We start from the raw sequence: 17,685 nt of genomic DNA, 5'->3' as shown, positions 1-17,685 counted from the left end.
TAACATGTGATTGCATTTTCACGTAATTTGGGTGCATAGATGCTGAGAAACCAGTACCCAGAACAACCACCTCTAGCCGTAATAACGGCCTTGATACGCCTGGGCATTGAGTCAAACAGAGCTTGAATGTTGTGTACAGGTACATCTGCCCATGCAGCTTCAACACGACACCGCAGTTCATCAAGAGTAGTGACTGGCGTATTGTGACGAGCCAGTTGCTCGGCCACCATTGACCAGACGTTTTCAGTTGGTGAGAGATCTGATGAATGTGCTGGCCAGGGCAGCAGTCGAACATTTTCTGTATCCAGAAAGGCCCGTACAGGACCTGCAACATACGGTCGTGCATTATCCTTCTGAAATGTAGGGATCGAATGAAGGGTAGAGCCAAAGGTCGTGACACATCTGAAATGTAATGTCCACTGTTCAAAGTGCCATCAATGAGAACAAGAGGTGACCGAGACGTGTAACCAATGGCACCCCACACTATCACGCCCAGTGATACGCCAGTATGACGGTGACGAATACACGCTTCCAATGTGCGTTCACCGCGATGTCGCCAAACACGGATGCGACCATCATGATGCTCCAAACAGAACCTGGATTCATCCGAAAAAATGACGTTGTGCCATTCGTGCACCCAGGTTCGTCATTGAGTACACTATCGCACGCGCTCCTATCTGTGATGCAGCGTCAAGGGTAACCGCAGCCATGGTCTCCGAGCTGATAGTCCATGCTACTGCAAACGTCGTCGAACTGTTCGTGCAGATGGTTATTGTCTTGCAAAGGTCCCCATCTGTTGACTCAGGGATTGACGCGTGGCTGCACGATCCGTTACAACCATGAGGATACGATGCCTGCCATCTCGACTGCTAGTGATACCAGGCCGTTGGGATCCAGCACGGCGTTCCGTAATACCCTCCTGAACCCACCGATTCCATATTCTGCTAACAGTCATTGGAGCAGCAATGGCGTGATACGATAAACCGCAACCGCGATAGGCTTCAATGCGACCTTTATCAAAGTCGGAAACGTGATGGTACGCATTTCTCCTCCTTACACGAGGCAGCACAACAACGTTTCACCACGCAACGCCAGTCAACTGCTGTCTGTGTATGAGAAATCTGTTGGAAACTTTCCTCATGTCAGCACGTTGTAGGTGTCGCCACCGGCGCCAGCCTTGAGTGAATGCTCTGAAAAGCTAATTATTTGCATATCACAGCATCTTCTTCCTGTCGGTTAAATTTCGCTTCTGTAGCCCGTCATCTTCGTGGTGTAGCAATTTTAATGGCCAGTAGTGTGTTATACATTACCCGTCTCTCCCTATACTTTACCCTATATTTCTCAGATTTTCGGACACATTGCACCATTTTACAATGTCGAACACATTCTCCAGGTCCATAAATCCTATAACTGTGTCTTGATTTTTCTTTAGTCTTCCCTCCATTATCACCCGAAACGTCACAATTGCCTCCCTAGTGCCTTTATCTTTCCTAAAGCCAAACTGATCATCATCTTACACATCTTCAATTTTCTTTGCCATTCTTCTGCACACCATTCTTGTCAAGCTGATTGTGCAATAATTCTCGCACTTGTCAGCTCTTGCAGTCTTCGGAATTATGTGAATGACATTTGGTCTTCGGAATTGTGTGGATGATATTTTTCCAAAAGTCAGGTGGTACGTCGCCAGGCTCATACATTTTACACACCAACGGTGAAAAGTAGTTTTGCTGCCAGTTCCCCAATGATTTTAGAGATTCTGATGGAATGTTATCGATCCCGTCTGTCTTATTTGGTCTTAAGTCCTCCAAAGCTCTCTTAAATTCCGATTCTAATTCTGGAGCCCTTCTCTCTTCTAAACCGACTCACGTCAGGGGAATCTTCCCCATCATAGAGGCCTTCAGTGTACTGTATCCACCTATTTCCCCACTTGCTTTTGATTTCACCGAAGGTTGTTTTGATTTGTCTATGTTCTGAGTCAGTCCCTCCGACAATCATTTCTTCTTCGATTTCTTCACATTTTTCATGCAGCCACTTTGTCTTAGCTTCCCTGCACTTTCTATTTACGTCATTCCTCAGCGACTTGTATTTCCATGTTCCTGTCTGAACATTTTTGTACTTCCTTCTTTCATCGATCAACTGAAATATTTCTTCTGTTACCCATGGTTTCGTCGCAGTTAACTTCCTTGTACCTATATTTTTCTTCCCCACTTCTGGGATTGTCTTTTGTAGAGATATCCATCTGTTAAGGCATCAGGGAATGACTTCCCTGGTACTAGAGGGAGCTGTAGAGGGCAAAAACTGTATAGGAAGACAGAGCGTGTAATACACTCCTGGAAATTGAAATAAGAACACAGTGAATTCATTGTCCCAGGAAGAGGAAACTTTATTGACACATTCCTGGGGTCAGATACATCACATGATCACACTGACAGAACCACAGGCACATAGACACAGGCAACAGAGCATGCACAATGTCGGCACTAGTACAGTGTATATCCACCTTTCGCAGCAATGCAGGCTGCTATTCTCCCATGGAGACGATCGTAGAGATGCTGGATGTAGTCCTGTGGAACGGCTTGCCATGCCATTCCCACCTGGCGCCTCAGTTGGACCAGCGTTCGTGCTGGACGTGCAGACCGCGTGAGACGACGCTTCATCCAGTCCCAAACATGCTCAATGGGGGACAGATCCGGAGATCTTGCTGGCCAGGGTAGTTGACTTACACCTTCTAGAGCACGTTGGGTGGCACGGGGTACATGCGGACGTGCATTGTCCTGTTGGAACAGCAAGTTCCCTTGCCGGTCTAGGAATGGTAGAACGATGGGTTCGATGACGGTTTGGATGTACCGTGCACTATTCAGTGTCCCCTCGACGATCACCAGTGGTGTACGGCCAGTGTAGGAGATCGCTCCCCACACCATGATGCCGGGTGTTGGCCCTGTGTTTCTCGGTCGTATGCAGTCCTGATTGTGGCGCTCACCTGCACGGCGCCAAACACGCATACGACCATCATTGGCACCAAGGCAGAAGCGACTCTCATCGCTGAAGACGACACGTCTCCATTCGTCCCTCCATTCACGCCTGTCGCGACACCACTGGAGGCGGGCTGCACGATGTTGGGGCGTGAGCGGAAGACGCCCTAACGGTGTGTGGGACCGTAGCCCAGCCAGCTTCATGGAGACGGTTGCGAATGGTCCTCGCCGATACCCCAGGAGCAACAGTGTCCCTAATTTGCTGGGAAGTGGCGGTGCGGTCCCCTACGGCACTGCGTAGGATCCTACGGTCTTGGCGTGCATCCGTGCGTCGCTGCGGTCCGGTCCCATGTCGACGGGCACGTGCACCTTCCGCCGACCACTGGCGACAACATCGATGTACTGTGGAGACCTCACGCCCCACGTGTTGAGCAATTCGGCGGTACGTCCACCCGGCCCCCCGCATGCCCACTATACGCCCTCGCTCAAAGTCCGTCAACTGCACATACGGTTCACGTCCACGCTGTCGCGGCATGCTACCAGTGTTAAAGACTGCGATGGAGCTCCGTATGCCACGGCAAACTGGCTGACACTGACGGCGGCGGTGCACAAATGCTGCGCAGCTAACGCCATTCGACGGCCAACACCGCGGTTCCTGGTGTGTCCGCTGTGCCGTGCGTGTGATCATTGCTTGTACAGCCCTCTCGCAGTGTCCGGAGCAAGTATGGTGGGTCTGACACAACGGTGTCAGTGTGTTCTTTTTTCCATTTCCAGGAGTGTACATGCAGCAGATAACTGATTACAGAGGTTGCAAGAGTTACTCTAAGACGAAGAAACTGGCACAGGAGAGGAATTCGTGGTGGGCCACGTCAAACAAGTCGGAAGAGTAAAGCTCAAACTCAAATCAGATATTCTGAGCGGGTGGGAGAGAAAATCACAGTTTTCTTTCCGAATGTATCCTGAATGTACTATCATTTTTAAATTATCTCTTACGAGCTCTTCTGACCACTGATACGAAGGACATCATTGAAGGTTTGCACTAACAACATGAGCAAATTACCTATCAATAATTATAATTAAATATGTTCTTGTGCGGGAACAGTGAACTTACAACTTGTGTTAAATGGCACATTTGTGCATCACAAAGCCACATGTAACTATGTTAAAATACTGTGCCCACAGGACAAAAGATTTAAAGAGAGAAAGCAGCAACGCAAATTACACCAAATATAAAAGACGCTGCTCACACGTACAGCACCAGATAAATACGGAAAACAAAGAACATCACATAGACTCCAAGAAATATGAACGACCAATTGTATTCCTACGACTCTCAACGCTTTCAGTTGAGCAGTGAAAAGTAAAACCGTATGGCATGATTGACTACGAGACACTGTAGGGTCAGTTATTCCCTTCACCACTCCATTGTCCAAAATACCCTGATTTCTCTGACTGATATTTGAAATCCTTTCTAAGAATTGTACTAAGTTGAATATATGACGATGGAATACGGTGACAGAAGCGTCCAACATAATGAAGTTTAAATACCTCGTTTTTAATACGATTTCGAAAAAGTTGATAGTTTCCACAAAACACAGTTTTCTAGGAGTCAACAGAATAAAGTTTCATATATTGTTCATAATGGTAACATTTTCAGATCATATTTAACAACTAATTCTTTCTGAGTTAAGTTCTCCCAACAAAGCTGTTATATTGAAGATTTCTGTTCAGTTGCTCGAAAACATCAGTTGAAAAGTCACCATTTTGATATTCTGCACAGAGTCACATTGTCATACAGCACTACTCATTAGTTCAAAGATTAAGGAAGTCAGATCTACGTCGCGGATTATTTTATAATCTACGGTTTTAAACTCTTCAATACAAGAGTGTTCGGATAAGAATCATTAAACACCATTAGTTTATCATATATTTGGTAACCGGAATATAGCATCATATGTACCTCTGCTCCAAAAGTCCTGTTTCTGAGTTCTTTGAGGCTCGTTCAGTTAAAAAAAAAAAAAAGTACTCCACAATTCTTTTCGCAGAACAACATATTTAGTGTCGGCCGGTGTGGCTTAGCAGTTCTAGGCGCTTCAGTCTGGAACCGCGCGACCGCTACGGTCGCAGGTTCGACTCCTGCCTCAGGCATGGGTGTGTGTGATGTCCTTAGGTTAGTTAGACTTAAGTAGTTCTAAGTTCTAGGGGACTGATGACCTCAGATGTTAAGTCCCAAAGTGCTCAGAGCCATTTGAACAATTTGAACAAATTTAGTCTTAAGAGGCCGAATTTGGCGGGAGTATCAGTCAGCATTTCTTTTACATGTCCTTTTTTTCTATATAATCTTCATCACAGTCTATGGCTTTGCACCAGCGTTGTGTAAGAGTTCGTAGCCATGTTTTCACCACAAGAATTACGCTGTCATCATCTTCAAAGTGTGTTTCACGTAGAAGTATCTTAAATTGCCCAAAGGAATGGAACTCTAAGGGAGCCACGTCAGGATTATAGGGTGGATCATGTAATGATATCCAACTCAATTTAGAGGCGTCCTTGCAGGCTTGTCTGTGGCGTGGCGTGTATTGTCGTGATGGAGCAAGGTTTTTTTTTCAGATTTTCGTTAGACTGAACCCAACTGAAATGGTTATTGACTTTATTCAGATTTTTCACACATGCCTCTGAACTATGGTTCACCTATTTGGTCACACATCCAGAGGATGACACTATCACTGTCCCAAAACAGTGTCATGATAACTTTGCCAGCAGATGGAGCATACTTGAATTACTTCTTTCATGGTGATTGCCGGTGGTGCCACTCCAATGACTGGTTCTTTGTTTCCAGTTCAAAGTAATCGATCCAGTTATCGTCACCGGTCACGATCCGTGACAGAAATTCTTCTCCTCTGGTCTCAAACTGCTGCAGCTGTTCAGCTGAAATGTTTTCTGTTTGAATCTTGCCGTCTGTAGTGAAGATATGTGGAGCCCGCCTTGACCATACTTTTGACTGTCTAAGAGCTTGACATTGCATACCCACTTTCAATGCTCATCGACAGCTGTAGAGCCAACTGTCGAGTTATGATGCGCGGCTCTGCGCGAGTAATGGCATCCACGCGATTCACCATCTCGGGAGGAGTGGCTGTGAACTTCCCGAACGTGAGCGATAATGGAACACACTTCCTGCACATTCTGACGTCTTAACTCTCTTTAATCATCGCCCAACAGTACTCCTATCAACTGAGTCATTACCATGCATTGCACGTAAACATGTGTGAACGTTCACCACGATATCTTTTCCCGCAAGCAAGAATTCCATTATAGCACGTTGAATGTACTGCGTAGACGTCGTTTTGACGGTGCACTACGACTCCGCCATCTATCGAAATTGTTAGTAACCTTGCACGCATAAGAGGGAAAAATCAAATTCGAAGCACCTGAAAGAACGTTTCCCTATGTACAGAGCGCAAGAAGATTAATGCGTCACTTCTCTGAAAGCCCACTATTTTCTCCCATAGCGACCCAGAAGTGTGTAATTTGGCTCAAAAGTGCCAGCAACCTTCCTCCATAATGACGACGCTCTGTAACGTCACCCTAGGCTCGGTGACGTTTAGGAGAGTAAGATGCAGGCACGTACGAAAAGAAAAGGGAAAACCCCACAAGTTCACGCGAAGTGTAAGGTGGGTTAATGTTGAAACAATGGCACCAAATTTCACCACAGTTATTCCCAACGCCATCGTGGACATGACATACGGCGAAATGTCGTCACATACATCCTTACTCACATCTCATCCCTTCTCTTGATGCCTCTACGACGGCGGTCCGAACCTCGACGCCCAGCGTTAATTGAGCAGTTTTCTAATGGGTGACCGAGGAAAGCATTTCAGACACACGGCTACTCAGAACTGACTCGTAAAGGTAGCGCCAAAAAAGTCATCAATGAAACTATCCCTTCCCTTGAGGCGTTCATTTACACACAATTCGCGGTCGGAAACGACAGCAGCAATATGCAACAGAAAGACGTTCTTGACAAACTTTGGTACTACTGACGCCCCGCAGACAATTCAACCCTTTTCTAAGGACATCGTGGTTCTGCAACCCCATTGAACGTGGTTTGACCCCTTTGCAGTGTGAGCGTGACTGCAATTTTTGCTATGGTGTACATGGAGGAACTACTGAGGATCGTTCAAAATTATTAGGGATCGTTTCTGAAGCACCATACTTTTTCAGCCATCCTGTGGCGTAATCACCGGGGGTGAGGGGTAGGTGGAGGTGAGACATTGACATGTAAGTGAAAAAAATGACGAAGGATCCTTCTGAGACAATATTGAGAATTCCCTGTGACCGCCCACTGTATTAAAAGCTAATTGCACAAACTTCTCATTATTTTGAGATGGTGTACAGTTAAAAAAAATTCTCTGTGTTGAGATGTACAGACGCAAATTACGGAGCAACTTAACAGCATATTACACTGCATGCAAAGACATAAGACTTTAGAAAACTTATTTTTACATCAAGTAGACTCTGTATTGTTTTGACACACTACAAAAATATGGAATAAATAGAAAACCAGAGCACTCATATGGCAGACAGTCATATGTACTAGTTCTAAAATAAAATGTATGGGCGAAAGCAAGCAGGGATTAGACAAGAAGATGGTCTCTCACCCATTTTATTCAACATGGTCTTAGGCAAAATTATCAAGCAATGGGAAGAAAAAGTAAAAGGTACCCAGTTAGGAAGAACATATGAAAATAAGACAACCAAAAAATGCCTGGCATGAGAAAGCGCAGTAGATGGAAAGAAAGAACAACAACATACTAGCCATCCACACAAAGTATGAAAAGGTTAACAGACTGGAAAAACTAAGTATTTAGGAGCATAAATACGATTAGCAAGAGCAAACAAAGCATACAACACAGAAAGAACAGAAAAACTTCAGAAAAATTGTAAACAGACACTGATGCACTACAGTAAGACAGGCCAAACTCAGGCACTATAATAATGCTGTATTACGAGAAGCACTCTCATACACAGAAGCACTTTGTGTATCAGAAACAAACATGATGGGGGAATCAGACGCCACACACACAGAAAACATTGAACGCAATGTCCTCAGAATGGTTTTAGAACAGTACACAGAGATGGCATATTCATGAAGAACTCAATCAAATAATTGTACAAACACACAAACATGATAAGTAAACATTCTATATACACATATACGGACTAAAAAAAAAAAAAAAACAAGTATTGGTTTCAAGAAACAGCAGAACTAAAGTAAACAGTAATCAGTAGGAAAATCATACATGAAAGAGAGAAATTGAGAAGCAAAATAACGCACCGGAAATGTCAAGTAATAGAAAGGAAGAAAACGGGGAAAATACGGACAGAGCAAAGGTAAAAGGAACGCAGTCGAAGAATGATGAATCCTGGGAAGAGGAAAAGGAGAAAGAAACAAGAAAGAAACGAAAAATCAGGTAACATTCAAGTTAAACTCTGTCCTAAGGGCAAAATGTGTAATAATAATAATAATAACAAGAACAGTGATACTAACAACTGACGTATCACATGCACAGGATTCGCTAAACAGGGTAGAATGCTCCAAATGTTTTGGTGTACATATTTATGAAAACTTGAATCGGAAGCTGCTCAAACAGTTAACTTCAGCTACTTTTGCTCTTTGGACAAATGCTACATTGAAAGCAACGTATCAGCTTGCAGTCATATTTTTCAAATTTCTAATCAATAACATCTTATGGGGTTACTCATCACTTACAAATTACTGATTGGACGAAAGCGAGCAGTAAGAATAACAAATAACGTTCACCACAGCCATCTCGTAGCTCTTGAAAGAGTTGGGCGTTTTAACTGCACCATTCAAAATACACATATTCGCAAATGAAATGAGTTATAAATAATCCATAACTATTTGAGGAGAATAATGGTGGACTACGTGAAACACTAAAGGTAAATATGATCCTTAGTACCCATTATTAACGCTCTCACTAGCTTAGACCGGAATTCAATATGAAGCAACAAACATTTTTCATCATTTTCCTAACAACACAAAATGTGCAACAGGTAGAAAATCAAGTTTTAAATCTGACCTAAAATAACTTCTTCTGCGTAATTTCCTCTATACTAAAGACACATTTTTATTAAAATACTGGCAGCACGTAAGAAGAAGTTTAGTTACATAAATAGAACTAAAAAATAATATCTTCATTAAATTTACTTCAATCATGAATTCTGAATTGACAAAAGTCATCGGACACATCCTAATATCGTGTCAGACCTCCTACTGCATGGTGGAGGGCAGCATCTTGGCGAGGCATGGACTCAACAATTAGCTGGAAGTCCCTGCAGAAATACTGAATCATGTTGCCTCTACAGCCGTCAATAGCTGCAAAAGTGTTGACAGTTCAGGATTTTGTGCTCAAACTGACCTCTCGACTGCATTCATGTCGGGCTATCTGGGTGGCCATATCATTCGCTTGGATTTTCCAGAATTTTCTTCAAATAGATCATGAACAATTGTGGCCCAACGACATGGCGCATTGTTAATTATATCGTTGTTTGGGAACATGAAGTCCATGAATGGTTATAAATGGTCTCCATGTGGCCGAACATAAACATTTCCAATCATTGGTCGTTTCAGTTGGACCAGAGGTCCCAGTCAATTCTTTCCAGTCGTCTAGAGTCCAAATATGTGGTTACCAGCTCAGGAGAGGTACTATAGCCGATGTGCTATTAGAAAAGACACTCGCGTCGGTCGTCTGCTGCCATAGCCCGTTAACACCATATTTCCCCACAGCCACACTTTCCTATCGGATCCGTTCGTCGTACGTCCGATACTGTTTTCTCCGGCTAATTCGCGCAGTGCTGCACGTCTGTTAGCACTGCCAACTGAACGAAGATGCCGCTACTCTCGGTTGTTAAGTGACGGTCATCGGACACTGCGTCTTTTGTGGCGAGGGGTAACACGTGGAATCTGGTATTCTCCACACACTGTTTACAGTGCGGATCTCGGAATACTGAATTCCCTAACGTTTCCGAAACGGAATGTCCCATGGGTCTAGCTCGAGCTACCATTCCCCGTTCAAAGCCTGTTGATTCCCATCGTGCGCCCATAATCACATCGGGAACCTTTTCACATGAATCATCTGAGTACAAATTACAGCTCAGCCAATGCACTGCCCTTTTATACCTTGTGTACGCAATACTACCGCTATCTGTATGTGTCCATATCGCTATCCCATCACTTTTGTATACTTATCCTGTAGAATTACTCGTTCCTTATTATTTAATCGCTCAGATCATCTATGGAACATTGACTAACTAACTAACTAAAATAATAATACAAACCGTACCAGAGTCATGTGTTTAATTTGATACAATAGGCAGACATTCATGGGACCTGCAATGTCGTCTTGGCACTGTTTCATCAAGTGAACCACGTGTTCTGTCGTTGTAGTTCCCTTTGAATTGAAGACTCTTTTAAATGCCACTGAAAACAGCATATATATATACCAACTTGAAGAAGAAAGAAAACAATGTTGGCGTCATAGCTCGGCAGCTATAACCGTTGAAAGGCCTTGATTATTTCAAAACGTTTGCCGTAATTTACACATAACTTGGCGAAATCTCAACTTTGAAGTATTTATTGGTTCTGGATATATCTGAGATGGGCTGTCTTTGCTGTCTCACCCTGAAAGCACATGACTGGGCTGTGAATTGCATTAGACGCTTACAACCTGGTGAGCAGTTAGGATACGATACATAATTTTCCAGTGAATGTGCCATAAGGTTGGAACTTCTATATTTGTCGACTTCAAATATACTTGAGCTAGATTTATTTTTCGTGTCTCATTGTAGACATATATTTGTGATCAGAAAGTTGATGTATCAGTATGTTTTTTGAAGACAAGATCTGTAGTTACATTACTATAAGTTAATAATAGATTTTATTTAAAATGTTATGATCATCATGCATTAAGTTACTTTTTTTTCTAACAGTGAACAACATAGAGTATACTACTGCCTATACTAGCACAGTGCTCTATCTATTTCCAAGTAGAAATGGCACGTAACATCTGTTCAACATCAGTTCTGGTAATCTTATAAATATTTAAAATTGTCACTTATGAAATTCGTCTATCAGTATCAATATGACTCAGTTCTATATCATTTCTAATATCTTATTTCTTATATGTGTATGATGAAAGTCTATGGCTTTTGAGATGGTTCTCTAAGTACTGTGGATTGCCACACATCTTGCAGGTGACAATAAGTAAAACAAAGATGATCATAAGTGGTTTACAAAATAAATATTTTAGTAAAGATGAGATCATTATATCCTACAGATATATTTATCACAATATGTAAGCCAATATTTATCCTTGCATTTATGTCATTTTTCGTCTTACCTTTCACTGCACACTAGGAATTTTAAGTTCTCTGATATGGTTATAATAAGTATGATGTAAAATTCTGAGCTCACATAGGAGTACTCAATGTATTGCTGAAACATGGGTAATATATCACTTATGATAACTTTTTTGAAAGATATGATCTGCTGCATGACAATAATGTTATAATGCATTACCACAAGCAGATTTTGTATGTAATAGTAGTGATAAGAATCTGAAACATTAAAATATCCAAATGTATGTAAGTGTTGTGGGAAAAGGGAACAAAGTGAAATGGTTAGGATTTAGTATAACGACAAGTGAGGTCTATTGTGATTTAAAACTGAAGTTTACTTAAAATGTAGTCTGCTACAGACAATATTTTATTATCATTCCAGTATATAAAACACAAAACACCAGCTTCTCGCTACTCCTTAATAATATCATAGGCTTTAGTACAATCTAAATCGTACAGAACATCATCTTAAGCATAAACAGTATGCAACAGAAAGCGAGTTTCTAATATGTGACTATTACTCAATTTGTTCAAGTATGTTAGTGACAGTTAAGCGAAATACATACAGTGAAGCTTACCCTATATTGTAAATACAACAAAATGTTCTTATCTTAAGTATGCCGGGTTGAGCAGTTTTACAATTGTATTAATTTTAGGTAATTTGCCAGCCAGATACAGAACTAACGTCTGTCACACAGACATCAGGAACATGTGGTGTCCAGTGGTCTCACCAACGATAAACAGGAATTAACATGCACATACAGGTTTACCTTCCATACTGGTGTGATGGTTAGTGTAACAGAACGAACACTCCAACGTTGTTTGGCACAACTGTATTTGAAAGAGGCATGAGATTATTTTTTCAACTCTGTGAACACAATGAAAAACAGGAACAACACGAATAGGCGACAACAAATATTTTCTTAATGCTCATTGTTCGAGACTAGAAATATCTCCCATCTATAACTTTATCATTGTAAGAACGATCAGCCAGTTGTGGAGATAAGATTTTGTTTCTGGAGTACTTATGGAAGGTCGTTCCAGCAGTAGTTTCTCAGCAAAATGCACATGCTTTGGGGCCGTTTAACTATCAGTATGTTCACAATGAATCTACTTTCATTTATGACATCATAACGAATGAGGAATGTGAACACACAGAACAAGTCCACTAACAAGAAACTAAATGTTCTTCATGAAACTTGGCAGGTATGTTGAGTGGTTTGGGTACTGATTTCTCAGGATCTATGCACCCAAACTGCATGAAAATGTAGTCACATCTCAATCCTAGTATAATATATTCCTCCAATGAATACCCGTTTATCATCTGCATTTCTTCTTGGTGTAGCAATTTTAATGGCCAGTAGTGTATGAGGTCGATATGGTCATGTAGGACAGAATGAAAACAAGGGTGGTGCACCAGATAGCTGCAAAATAACTTAAGGTGAGTCGGCGATGAAAGGAAGAAAAAGAGAGAGGTACATGAAGAGAACACCACTAAACAACAGTGCAAGGACGCCTTGCACTGTGAGCACTGGGCTGCGGGCAGGTGACAGCCGCAATTGAAGCAGAGATACAAGGTCTGTCAGCAGTTCTGCACGGTGTGGAGATGAGCAACAGCATAGTCCTTCCTACCAGTCAGGGGCACCTCCCGAATCCTGCGACAAGCGGAGAGTGCGCCAAACACCATTTTCAGTTCGGTTCAGCAGGTCGGAGGTAGAAGTCTCCAAGTCTTCTCATGACTAGGTGCAAAGTCGGTACCTCACAGTGAGTACAGCTTACCGGACGGGTGGGAGTCTGTATGGTGGAAGTCATCTTGGCGAACGGTAGCACCATATCACAGTTTTTTTCTCGCAACTGGTGTACTGAAAAGTAAGGATGGAAACCACAAAGTTTGGATGCCTGAATATTTATTAATTTTTGTCCTAGGCAATGACACTGTGTGTGGTCGGCGGCGACGGAACGTGACCTACTATTTCGGATTCATCAGCGGTCTTCCCCACCCCTCTATTTCGCAAGAATGGCTCTCAGCGCTTCAGCCTGTTGACTTTCTATGGTATCACAAGGCTAATAGATGTTACTGTGAAACTTTTACTCTCTGTTACGAAATCGAGCTGTGGCGTTAAAATGATGTTGTCTTCTCTTCTCTGGGATCATGTTGCTGAGTTTACGATTCAAGCCTCTCACTTGCACGAGGAAAGGAAATATCTCCTGGGTTCGCTCTGCCCTCCGCAATGTCAGCCTTCTGCCTGTTTGTAGTTTTGATTCCGACATCGGGTATTGGCCTGGCTTGCCTTTGATTGGTGTTGCTTGGAGACAACTCTCAGAAAATTTTACATTTGCCCATTTTTGCTCCGCAACAGAAGCATTAAATTAAAACGCCATGCATGATGCTAAATTGTTTCAGCATGAAAAGCGAAAATTCAGTAAGCGACAGGTCTTTTTTCTCTCTTTATTTTGTCGATGATATCAGCGAGAAAAAGTTCCGAAATGGTTTGAAATTATATGTGAACTTTGTTGGAAGTCATTAAGTGTTTCCATTCCCCAATGTTATGTGAATACAGTCTGAGTAATTGGTAAGCAGTGTGCCTTCTTGACTCAAGACATGTACAAAGTTTCTAACTTTAATACTTGTTTTAAACCTTTAAGGTAAGATTATACCTCTTAATGTCCACATTACGACATCATTTTAAGGTTTTAAACTAGTGAATTATTAAAATTTTTAAATTATTTAAGTATATGAAATACTGAAAATTTCAGCTGGAGTCAGATACTCTTTTTTGCTTTTAGTCAATACAGAAGTTCCTCGCACTGCCTTCAGACGGTCGTTTGCTTTGCAGGTGCTGTCGTGACACTCACGACGCTTCGTCTGGTGATGCAACTGGCCACATGTTCCAGGCATAGGCGTCTTACTTCTAAATGTGTACATGTGGGGATGCTGCGACCTCTTTTGTCCTTTGCCAGGAGAACACGCGCCGATCACTTTATAGCTGGTAGTAAAGGATAGCGAATCTGCTGAGGGACAACATCCTAGCCTCACTTGGTTGACATTATGTGTTTTCAAATTTCTGCCACAATGGGTAACGGAACTTCTTCACTAGTGATCTCCATCTGTTTTTCTTTCCCTTCAACATCGTGTATCTCTATAAAAAACCTTCTCAACCAATATATAGCACGTTCCTCAATGTGGAATGTTCCCACCAACTGAATGGTGTAGGCAGATGTCACATTGTTACTGTGATGCCAACTTGTGATGTTTCCAGAACTCTTAATTATTAATCGCCCGTTTTCAAACAATATGCTATACTGATGAACATCACAGTAGAACTCTCGGACTTATTTAGGGATTACATGTTTTTTTATACATACGTGTTTCATATATGAGAAAGATGAGTTAGAAGATATGTAGGTGTCGATAAGTAACTAAAGTAATGGAAGAATGAGCAGATGCTACGTTTTGTAAATAAGATAAAAATTCAAGTCAGTAGTCTGATGACATTGAAATTGCCTTCCACTATTGTTTATACATATATAAAATTCCTACACTAACATAAATTTCTTCTAAAGACTTCAATGCAATGATTTCTGTTGCAACTGAATTAATCGAAAGCTAGTGGCCTATTGAATGTTGTAACAGTCAATACAGTATAATTATCTGACTACATAAATTTGGAAAATTTCACTGCGAAAGTCAATGAGTAGTATTTCATTTAGTAATATGGATGTTAAAGAACCGGCGAAACATGGAAAAATGGATGCAGTTAGGAAACTAGGCAAATGATAACCAAACGAGGAGAAGAGAATTCATAAAAAATTTAAGGAACAGTGAAAGATGCCTTCGTGGAACAAGGCAGTGACCTGCAGCGAGTACTCCTCACAATATGCAGATCACAGTACTACGATTCAGATAAATGGAAATCAGGTGTGCACAAGGAAATAGAACAGATGGGTGTGCCTGACACATTAACCATAGGTGCGGCTCTTGTAGGAAATTAATAATCATGACCACATGAGTGGGCAAAGCTGTCTACTGAAATTAAACAGGAATTCATCATAAATTATTTACAAAGTTAACTGAATACAAATTAGCATAAGACACGAGCAACTTAATCAAATTATCTCTTGTGCAGGAGATGAGTGCGATATGGAAGATGAACCCATGGAAATAGTTATGCATGTAATGTTAGACTGCGATGTGTAACTCATAAAAGGATGAAGCTTGAGCTGGTAAATAATCTCGTATACAAGTATCTAACTGAACTGAAAGTCAGGGTAGCATCGATCATTATGATGTCAACGATTTTTTAGGTAAGGGGGCAAGCATGCATGAAAAGCCAACAATAAAGTCATGGCCAAGAGATAATTGTACAAAGTGTGATTGATCAACCTTACATAAAACACCAAAACCTGCCTATCCCCTCATCAGTAATACTGACTCACCTCATTGGTGTGTGAACTTAACACTTGTGTTGGCACTGCTGCAGGTGATGGGCTGCCAAGTGCTGCCTTGTCTCTCTTGAATGGCAAACGATTGACTCACTCAGCATCAGAGATGGAAGGTAATCAGAATCACAGTCAGAATGAAACTGAATCCATGATCCAGAATGTTACTGAAAGTAAAGAATAAGGCAGCGAATCAGCATCGAATGACTCTATAAGCTTTCACTATGCCTCTTCTGCCATCAGAATGTCGCCAGTATGAAGGACTGACTCAACCTCAGCCATTGGAAATCCTCGTCTCTAACGGTGATGAGCTTGTTATGTAGAATTTCATCATCACTTTCCCAAAGTTGCGCGTTCCGACGAATGGTAAGACACAGTTCCTACAGTTTGCAGACGACAACCAACCGTATCTCGTCCTGGTTTTCTCCACAAAACTCCACGTGGACTGTCAATGAATAGCATCGCCAGAACGCGTCGGCATACTAAAAAGTTGGTCCTTGGCGATGGTACTGCGCAAAATGAAATGAGGGTACGGCATTGTTGGTTGGGAGACCCCACCCTTGGAATTTCGGCAGCCGAGTGCAAGTCTTATTGCAGTCGATGCCATATTGGGGTACTTGCATGCTGGTGATGAGGATGAAATGATGATGAAGACAACACAACACCCAGTCCACGAGTGGAGAAAATTTTCAACCTGGCCAGGATACGTACCTGGACCCCCTGCATGGGAGGAAAACACATTACCATGGAGCTAAGCAGGCAGACGGTGTTGCACAAATTCCACTTTATGGACTGATCATATGTAGTCACGTCGGCTGGCCTGACGTTTAAAAAATAAAAAAAATCTCTCATGACTGCATCACTCATGATTTTCTTATTTTTCACAAAATTGTCCTAATCTCCCAGAACATACAAAAACCATCTACTATCCCTTTTACCTAATAATAATATGATTTAATAAAATAATATAATAAAAATCATTTATTTTATGTACATTCCCCATAGGCGAATGTAATGTAATTAAATAAATGAGAGAATTAACTATTATTTTAAAAACGATTTTTAAAAAAGCACTTTTATAACTTTTTCTTACCCCCAAAAAATTACCTATTTTTGACTTCTGTGAAAAACGAGTCTTTAAAATTATATTAATGAATACTTACATAAAATTATTTACTTTCTGCTTTAGCAGCCATAAGATTATGTAGATGAAGTAAATATGATTTCAGGACCTACATTTTTAGTCTCTGGTTTTAAAAAAATCTAAAACTGAGAGGTAAGAAAATTACTTTACTTTTAGCTACTTTTTGAATGATAGTAAATTAATTAGAAAAATAATTTTTTAAAAAATTTCACATTGTGAACCCTGTATCATGAATTCTATTATAAAGTTTCTCCATCTCTTTATATTTCAGTTTCTATTCTCCTTTTTTAATTACTTCAAGTTCCCAAGGATCAATTAATTTATAATATCTCTTTGGTAAAATATCTTTAAAATCATTATTAAGTTCCATATTAATTTTTTCTCCATATATAGTATTTAAATATTCACAGTCAGTAACATTATTAAAACATTAATCTCTAGTTCAGTTATTTTTTTAATCTCTTTTGAGACACTAACATCATTAAGCTTCTTGATTATAGTCTCCATTTATAAGGAATAAATTTTATCAAGTTTATATACAATAATTTTTATTATATTTTCCATAATGAGTAATGACCATATGGTAATGTATCTATTCTATTTTCTAAAACATATCTTTTATTATGTTGAGGACTTAGTGCTTTTTTGTTTACTTGAATTGTATAGATTTCATGTTTCTCACTTTTGATTGAATTAAATTTTCTGTATTGTTCT

Source organism: Schistocerca piceifrons, chromosome 7 (genome assembly GCF_021461385.2).
Source record: "Schistocerca piceifrons isolate TAMUIC-IGC-003096 chromosome 7, iqSchPice1.1, whole genome shotgun sequence".
Classification (NCBI taxonomy): domain Eukaryota; kingdom Metazoa; phylum Arthropoda; class Insecta; order Orthoptera; family Acrididae; genus Schistocerca; species Schistocerca piceifrons.
This window is presented reverse-complemented; position numbering follows the sequence as displayed.